Raw genomic sequence first — 8,407 nt, 5'->3', positions numbered from 1 at the left:
GAGTCCCTGGGCTGGAGTGTACTTGGAGGTCAGCACGTCACAGGTCAAAAAGTTTAAAGGCACTAAATCACAGTTAAAAACTGCGTTGTAGAGTATGCTCCTTCACCCTAACTTCACCTTTGTAATGACAAGATAAAACTGTGTACAGCTTTGGTCTTTATGTGACTGAAACTCTGCAAAATAACGAAGATGACTGGAAATAACGAAGATGTGTTATCGCACAGGTTGGAGCACTTCTTAACAGGCCAGTAGCACTTGAGTGAGTCATAAGGCAAAGACACGCCTAACTAGTAAATTAATAATGCTCATGCCCTCAGTTTTGCCCTTGATTTAGTTCACTCTAAGCACTAACGAGGCTGTGACAAGATTGTCCCAAATAATCGGGTTTTATAATAGTAACTCTTTCAAGGTTAAAAATAAAATGCATCCAAAATGCCCACAGTTTGACTACATTTTCCTCAAAAGAGTAAATTATAATAAGCAATAAGTCATGAAATGCAAAAATATTTGCATGTGTTTTCAAAGACCTTTTTCTACATTATGCAAAATTGTGAAAATTAAAAGGTAAATCTCAAATTATTAGTAATAAACATTGGCACTTAAAATATAGTTATTTAAACTTAAGCACTTGTAATTCTCATGACCTCTTATCAAACAGTTGTAGGTGTTAATTAAACTGTTCACTATTTTAGCATTTGATCAGCTAGTTGACATGAGAAAAATTCTCAGCATGCAATGGGAATTTAAGAGTGATGTGAGCTGTTTAATATTGCAGAATATTTCTCAGCCACCAAGGTGCAAATACTGAACTACGGAATTCCTGAGGACCGCTGGAACTATGGGTTGGAAAACAAAGAGAAGTGAGAACATGGACGGACGGACGCACTCTGGGGAAAGAATACCTCCTGTGCAGGGTCTGTGGCTTTCACACCGCCTGAGAGAAAGGATTTGACAAGTCAATTAATTTGCTTTTCCTTTTACCTGAGCACCTCTGCTGCTCAAATCCCACACTCTCTCTGAAGCAGCGTCTGTCTCCCACACCAGCAGCAGACAGCCACAAATGTTCACAGCTTTGGGACATGGTGCCTTTTTAGAGCAAATAGTGCGAGAGAGGTGGAGAAACGTTTCTTTGGCTTGAACTGTATGAACCAGGAGAATGGATGTCTAGGATTTAGGGTCACACTGTACCAGGTGTAGGAGCTGGATTCTGAGTGCCAAAGTACCTATGCGTCCTTGAATTTACTTTGTGTGTGTTATTATGTACAAGATTTGGGGCAAGTTATTTGTCTGAGCAGTGCTCCTCTCCCTTAAGAAATGGGCACACTGCCTCCTGACCTACTCACCTCATAGTGTTCTTGAGAGGAGTAAGACTGTCTGCATGCTCTTTTAAAGAATATCTTTATAATTTGGGTAAAAGCTTGGCATTGAAGGAGCATAAACCTTCACAAAAAAGTTATTGTTTTCCTAGATTTTTTTGTATATATGTATCAACAAAAGAATCAAAGTGAAATAAGTAGACATATGATTATCAGCTAGCAGTTTCCATTAAGACAGGCATTTATTCATAGGATTCTAGGAGGGCTTTATTCTTTGCCTTAATGATATGCTAAGCCCATTAATAATTCTAATATCTGTAAAAAGTAAAATGGACATGGCCTTGATCCCGTATAGTCAAGTCCTGCAAATGTTTGTCCGTTCCTCTGTACAGGATGGCGACACCATCGGCTCCATCTTTCAGTGGGACAGATCCTTCCCTGGAACCCTGCTTGGTCATTTCTTTCTCTTGCTTATTTTTCCCTAATAAGACTTTCTAGGTTTTGAGAACATATTCAGTGCCAGGCCCTAGGCTAAACTTTTACATGTAGTATCTCATTAAGTCCTCATAATAACCAGGTTCTATTATTATGCCGCCTTGTCCTAAAATAAGAAAACAGAGCAAACAATTTGCTCAGGATTGGAGTGAAAGGACTGGAAACAAGGTTAGCCTAATTTCAAAGCTCAAGTTCTAAACCATCGCAGTGGGTGTCTGCTCCAGAGATTGTTGAAGATGCCAGTCCCTGAGCTTCCAGGTTGGATTCTCCTGCTGCTGACTTCTCTGTTGGGATTAATGATATCGTCTCAATAGCTCTGGGGTCCAGAGTACTTTAGAGACCCTGTCTGACCCAGAAGTCTGTGTGGGGGACGTTCTACCTGACTTGCATGTTGCCATTTGGGTTCGGATATACAGAGTAAGTGCTGATTCCCAGCGCCGTGGTTCAGGACACTGTATAACTTTGATGTGAATGAAAACATCAGCATGTTGTCTTGGGCACAGCTGTGTAATCAAAGCCACACAGCCTAGATGGATTTCAGCTCATTTGTTCAGCCGAAACTTGCAGCTGGAACGGAATGGAGCGGGGCCGTCTGCCGTGGTGTGTACAGACCAGCCTCAGTCACGTTCCCTGGCCACCACTGAAACAAAAGCCCTACTTTTCAGAGGCACAGATTGGTGGCACACAAACAGCTCAGCTGTTTAACATTTTCAGACATTCACGGTAATATATCTGCTGTCAGTACGCCGCACACACATTAGGGGGGATCGTGACAGCGTTGCCGACACACTATTGATTCATGGCCCTGGCTGCTTATCGGTGACAAGAGAACATCAGTTGATATTGACAAATCATCTGAAAACACTCACCTACTTGCACTCTATCAAGCTGAGTGAGGTATATAGTCAACTGACTGCTGGGAGTCCAAATGGATCCACAGGAAGATAGTATCCAAAAGTCATCAGATATTCTCTCTAAATACACAGCCCAGGCTTATTGATGATGAAAGAATAGTTTTCTCTATATAAAGCCAAAGACTGAAAATCAGTTATGTTAATCATAGGAAAGAACAATGAGTGAATTGGGAGCCAGGTTCGTTTAGTTAAATCTCTGCTGCTTATTGACCTTAAAAAATGAGTGTGAGGAGCTGCCGGTGTGTGACGCTGCATGGGTGAAATATTCTAACACATTAGGGAGGTGAGAGTGCGCCCTTATTTTTTAAAGAGCCATGCTCAGGGTGGAGGGATTTTACTGAAACCAGTATTTTGCAAGCACATTACAGGCTTTCTTCACCATCTCTCATTGGGTCTGGAAATCCACAAAGATGTTTAGATTGTGGTGCTCCTGCTGGTGTCAAGCTAGAGTGTTCCATGTAGTTACCTGGAAAAAAGATTCCCATTGGCCCATAAATGCTGTTTCAAAATATGTGTTCACTCAGGATTTGTTGAGCACCTACTGTGTGCCATGCACTGCGGTAGGGGTATAGATGAGAACAAGAGACAAGTCCTTGCCCTCATAAAGCATATATTTTACTTTGGGGGAAGACAAAATGTGTAAATACAAAATAAAGTAAGTAAACATAAAAATAACTTCAAGTTGTAAGAAGTAGCAAGACAGAGACAAAGGTAGTTTGAAATAGATTTCTGCTACCAGTCCGGACTGGTAACAGCCAGCTGTGTTGGGCGTATCTGGGTGTTCCCCCAAATTCTTCATGGACCCATACACCTGAGGTAAGCGGGGGTTAGGGAAGAGAGCATACACTTATTTATTCGGTAGCTCCTGTGAGCAAGCACTGTACTAGGCACTTCTAGGTGCATTAAGCCTTTGAGTAGCAACTTCATGGGAAGACATCAGGATTTCAAGTTGGATTATCTTGAGTTTAAAACCTACCATATCCTCCTACTGTGGCTCTGGAAAAATCACTTCAACTCTCTCAGCCTCAGTTTTCTCATTCATAAAATGGAGACAATAGCTTGCTGGTTCAAAGTAAGGATTAAATGGGATACTACACTTAAAATAGGTAGCATAAGTAATCTTCATAATCGTCTGAGATGGGCATCAAGTACCACTATGCTAAGTCTTAGGCTATCAAGGGTGGTGCAATTTACTTAAAAGACTGAGTGTTTTCAAAAGTTTGAATGAATGGGGCTTTGCATCCTCATCTAACTGATTAGATCTTTCCTCTTTCATTACATTTAATGCTGTTTAATGTTTAACTCACTTCAGGAACAAATCCTACCACATCCCCACCTCCTCTGCCTGGCATCCGTTGTGATTACCTCCACCACCACCACCCCAACCACTTCTATAAGACTCTTACCATTGTTGAGCATTTATAATGTGCCAGGTACTGTGTAAAGCCACAGGGTATATCGCCTCATTTAATTCTCACAACCACCCCAGGTGATAATATGCTAACCTCTCATTTCATAGATGACAAGATGGAGGCATGTTCTAAATGAAGACATTAATTCAGCTTCAAGCAGGTACTAAGGCACAGAATTGGGTCCAAACCCAGGTAGCTCACTCTAGAGATTGCCCTCATAAGCTGTGTACACAGTACGTAACCCAGCTGAGCTTTTCTAAGGCATTCTGTCGTTCTCACTATATTGTTAAGGAAGCCACAGGAACCATGGGCAGGCTGCCTACTGTGGCCGTCACTAGCCTGGAATCAGCGGGGCCCCCTGACTGCCTCCTTGGCAGCATCCCAGGCTGCTCTTTCTCCTTCTGGGAGTAGTGTAGGTCCAGGGAGAATCTCGAGCTCAACAAGCACTCATTGTTAGTGTTACGATAAGGAAACGGCAGAATGAAGATCGGGCAGCAGGGCAAAGGCTCGGAAGGAATATGCTCTGTTAAAGTGCTATCTCATGAATTACTAATAAAAGTCAAGAAACTGGTATTTTCTTATTTGATCGGGTCCTCTGTTAAGGATTGATTGAACTCACACGTCTGCCAATTTACTGAAAATAACTTGAAGTGTCATTAAATGAATTTCCACAGAGTCCAATTGCAATCTGCTCTATCTCTTTGTTTATAGCCACTATTTTCCAGGATACTGTGGGGAACACTCTTTCTCTCCAACAGATCTAATAGAAGCAGGAAGATATTTTGCTGAATTTATAGGAATCCTTTTTTTACCCTGAGCTTGTCTAAACGTGTGCAGTTCCGTTGCCCATTGTTCTCACGCTTATTTTGTGTATGATGCTAGTGCGGGCTCTATGTCTTGTAAATCTATTCTTTTTTCAGATGAAGTAAAGACATGGTGACTTGTCTAAAATCTTACATGCAGTAAGTGGTGGTGCCAGGATTTGAATCCAGGTCTTTCAGACTTCAAAGTATAAATCTTTTTCTCCCCCATCATGGTTTTCCAAATTCCTATGACCCAAATAGGTATTTCTAATGTTGTATTTAATTTATATGGTGAAATGTAGGTTGTTTTTTTTTTAAGAGAGAGGACTAGGGAGGGAGAAAGAGAGGGAGAGACAGATCAATGCGTGGTTGCCTCTCACGTGTTCCCACTTGGGGACCTGGCCCGCAACCCAGGCACACGCCCTGACTAGGAATTGAACCGGCAACCCTTTGCTTCGCAGTCCAGTGCTCAGTCCACTGAGCCACACCAGCTGGGGTAAAATGTAGCTTTTGAATCTTAACTGTCTCCTTGTCTCCCAGATGTTATGAACTTTTCATTTAAAATCCCATTTGTTTTATTCATCAAATATTTATAAAATATTTACCGATCGTCTGAAGATACGGCAATAAGACAGGACAGGTGCAGTCAAGAATCCTATAGTTCACTGACGTGTCTTGTTACAAATTCTCTATGTCCAAGCTTTTCACCATTGTATTTTTAAAGAATGCTGCAATGTTTATTCTGTGCTTTTTATGTCATCATTGATATATGACTAGTAACCCCTTCTATGTTACACCTTTACTAGTCCCAGGATTAGATATTTAAATGATAGAATATATTGCTTTACCACATTGAAGTTATTCTTTCACATTTTATTGTATGGAAATTTTATCCTAAATCTTCATGAGAATTTTATTCTCTGTCTGAGGAATTATTCCCACAGTTATTAATTTAATATCTAGTGGAACAGTTGTCATGGGTTTCCCCAGAGCAGCAAACCTAAATGGAGTGGTCAGTGGAAGTGGACCACACCGGACAATTAAGGGAGGGGGCATTGAAAAGCAGAGAAAACAGGACGTTGTTTGCAGAGATAATTCGTTAGTATGCTCATTATGGTAGTGATCATGTGTTCAACCTTGTGTCTAAATATTCTCTTGTAGGGATTTCTTATGTGAAAGAGCTATCTTTTCCTCTGTAGCTTTGAATGTTGGAATCACCAACAAGGCACAGTATTAATTAAAGCTGACAACAGCTCACAGATTTTAGTTTTTGAATACTGTGTTTTATCTGATGCTCTAGTCTTTGAGAACCCAAACTAATAAAAGCATCTCTAGATACACAGGGAGAGGTATGGAAAGATTATGGAATCTGTAGCCTGAGAGGCTGGCTCTAAGGCAAATGTCTATTGCTGAGCGGCGACACTCCGGCAGATACTCGGTGTGTGTCTCTGAGCTTCCCTCAGTTCTGTTTCCTCACCTGCAAAGTAAAAAGAATAACAATAGTAGAGTCTGTCTTCTCAGGTGGTTATATCCTTGTCAGAAGGATGCTGTGGAAACATATTCTTAGAACTATTTTCTTAAGTTGAACACATCTCCAATTTTCAGACTTATCAGCCACTCAAACTGTATATAACTCCAGTTTCCAGCACTTAGCTTAGTGTGCAGCGAATGACTGGAAACTCATAAATGGGTGCTATGATTCAAAACATGAAAGTCTCACTGATGGACCTTGAAGGTCTCCCTTAAAGTCTAGAGCATCAAGCTTTACATTAAGTCCTCTTGTCCAGGTCCCCCAGTTAAGCTTTATGTTATGGATGCAAGAATTCTATCTCCACCAGTTGTCTTTCGGGATAGTCTGACTATATACTCGTCTACCTGGCCAGACATACTCATCAAAGAAGCCAGTCCCTAGGAAGATGAATGAGTTCCAACTACTTCTCAAATCAAAATATTTCTAGGTATAAACAACTGAATTCTATCTTGTGCCATATTCCCAATGCTTTCTCATTTTTATATTTCCTCTGATAACACCTATGATTGACTGAGGAAGTAATATATTAATAATTTTCTATCTCTGTCTTTTTTAAAAAAACTAATGTTTGTGCCTATGATATTTTTAGGGATAAAGAAAATCACCCAAAATGTGTGCTTAAAACATAATTGCTGGGCAGGCTGTGTTCCTGGCGCACAGGAAGACTTGATTCAAGGAGTGCTATTTATGATTCAGACCCAGGAAAGAGCAGAAGGCAATGGAGATGAGAAACGCAGTGTCATCAGAAAAGTTGGCTCTGACAGTCGTAGAAATGGTTGTGAATGGAAAAGAATGCAGGCCTTCTGCAAATGACAAGCACATACTCTGGCATTGCCTTTGCCTACCAGCCCCATCAAGCTCGAGTCCTCTCAGGGATGTTGACAATGCACAGTGGAATTCTCTGTGCATAAGAGTGTTTGGCATTATAACTGCAGGCATGAGACCTTTGTGAATGCTTTGAGGTAAGAGAAACTTGATTTATACCAATAGAATCATATATGCGTGTTCTTCTATGGACCCAGCATTTCCATTTATATCGCTCCAGGAAGCTTTAATCTTCATATACAGTTCACCCAGGGCATCTCACTTGTACATTTTATATCCTTATTTACCAGTATATTGCTTTTACCCTTTGGTTTATAAAAAAACATTAGGAAGCTTTGTGTATGATAGCTAGATATTCATGGGAGGAAACTGCTACAACTGCTTTCTATTTTTTTTTCTTCTTAGTAAAATAAAGAGGAATTCTAACAAGTCCTAATACTGCCTTAGACAGCTGCATGGTACCTAACAGTGGTGCTCCTGGATCCCAACCATATGGCTCCATAGCAAAAGCCTGGTTCTGCCACTTGCTAAATCAGTTACTGCTTAACTAGGGACATAGCACCACCACAATCATTAGGGGGTAGGATTTACACCATACCCAATGGTGGGAGGGTGCAGCGAACAGAAATTCACAAACAACTATCAAAGTTGTTGGCACAGGCAAACCAGTGTGGGGCACGTGGGTGAGTTGGAGCCTGCAGGGAGCCCACATGCCCAGCTGCTGGGGAGGAGCAGGAAGGGGCTGGGGCAGCAAAGACTGCTGACTGTTTGGGGGTGTTGCTTCCATCAGATTTCAATGAAGCATCAGGTGGTCATCCCAGAGTTACTGTTGGAGCCCAGTCAGAGGGAAGATTTGGACTCAGGTTGCATCAAAGTAAGGACAAATAGGAACTCTCTGTACCTCTCTCTAACTGACAGGGACCTCTAAAGTAAAAGGGCTGCTGTCACTTTGTTGCTGAAACTGTACCTAATGTTTCTTGTGGACAAACTTAACCTGGACTCATACAAGGAAGGAAATTGTAGGAAATGTAGTTCCAACATAGATAAGTTGACACAGTACAAAACCAACATTTTGTGTGGCTTTAGATCAATTCCTTAAACTGTTTGAGCA

Source organism: Phyllostomus hastatus, unplaced genomic scaffold (assembly GCF_019186645.2).
Source record: "Phyllostomus hastatus isolate PE091 unplaced genomic scaffold, TTU_PhHast_1.1 phas_contig_150, whole genome shotgun sequence".
In the NCBI taxonomy this organism is placed as follows: Eukaryota; Metazoa; Chordata; class Mammalia; order Chiroptera; family Phyllostomidae; genus Phyllostomus; species Phyllostomus hastatus.
This window is presented reverse-complemented; position numbering follows the sequence as displayed.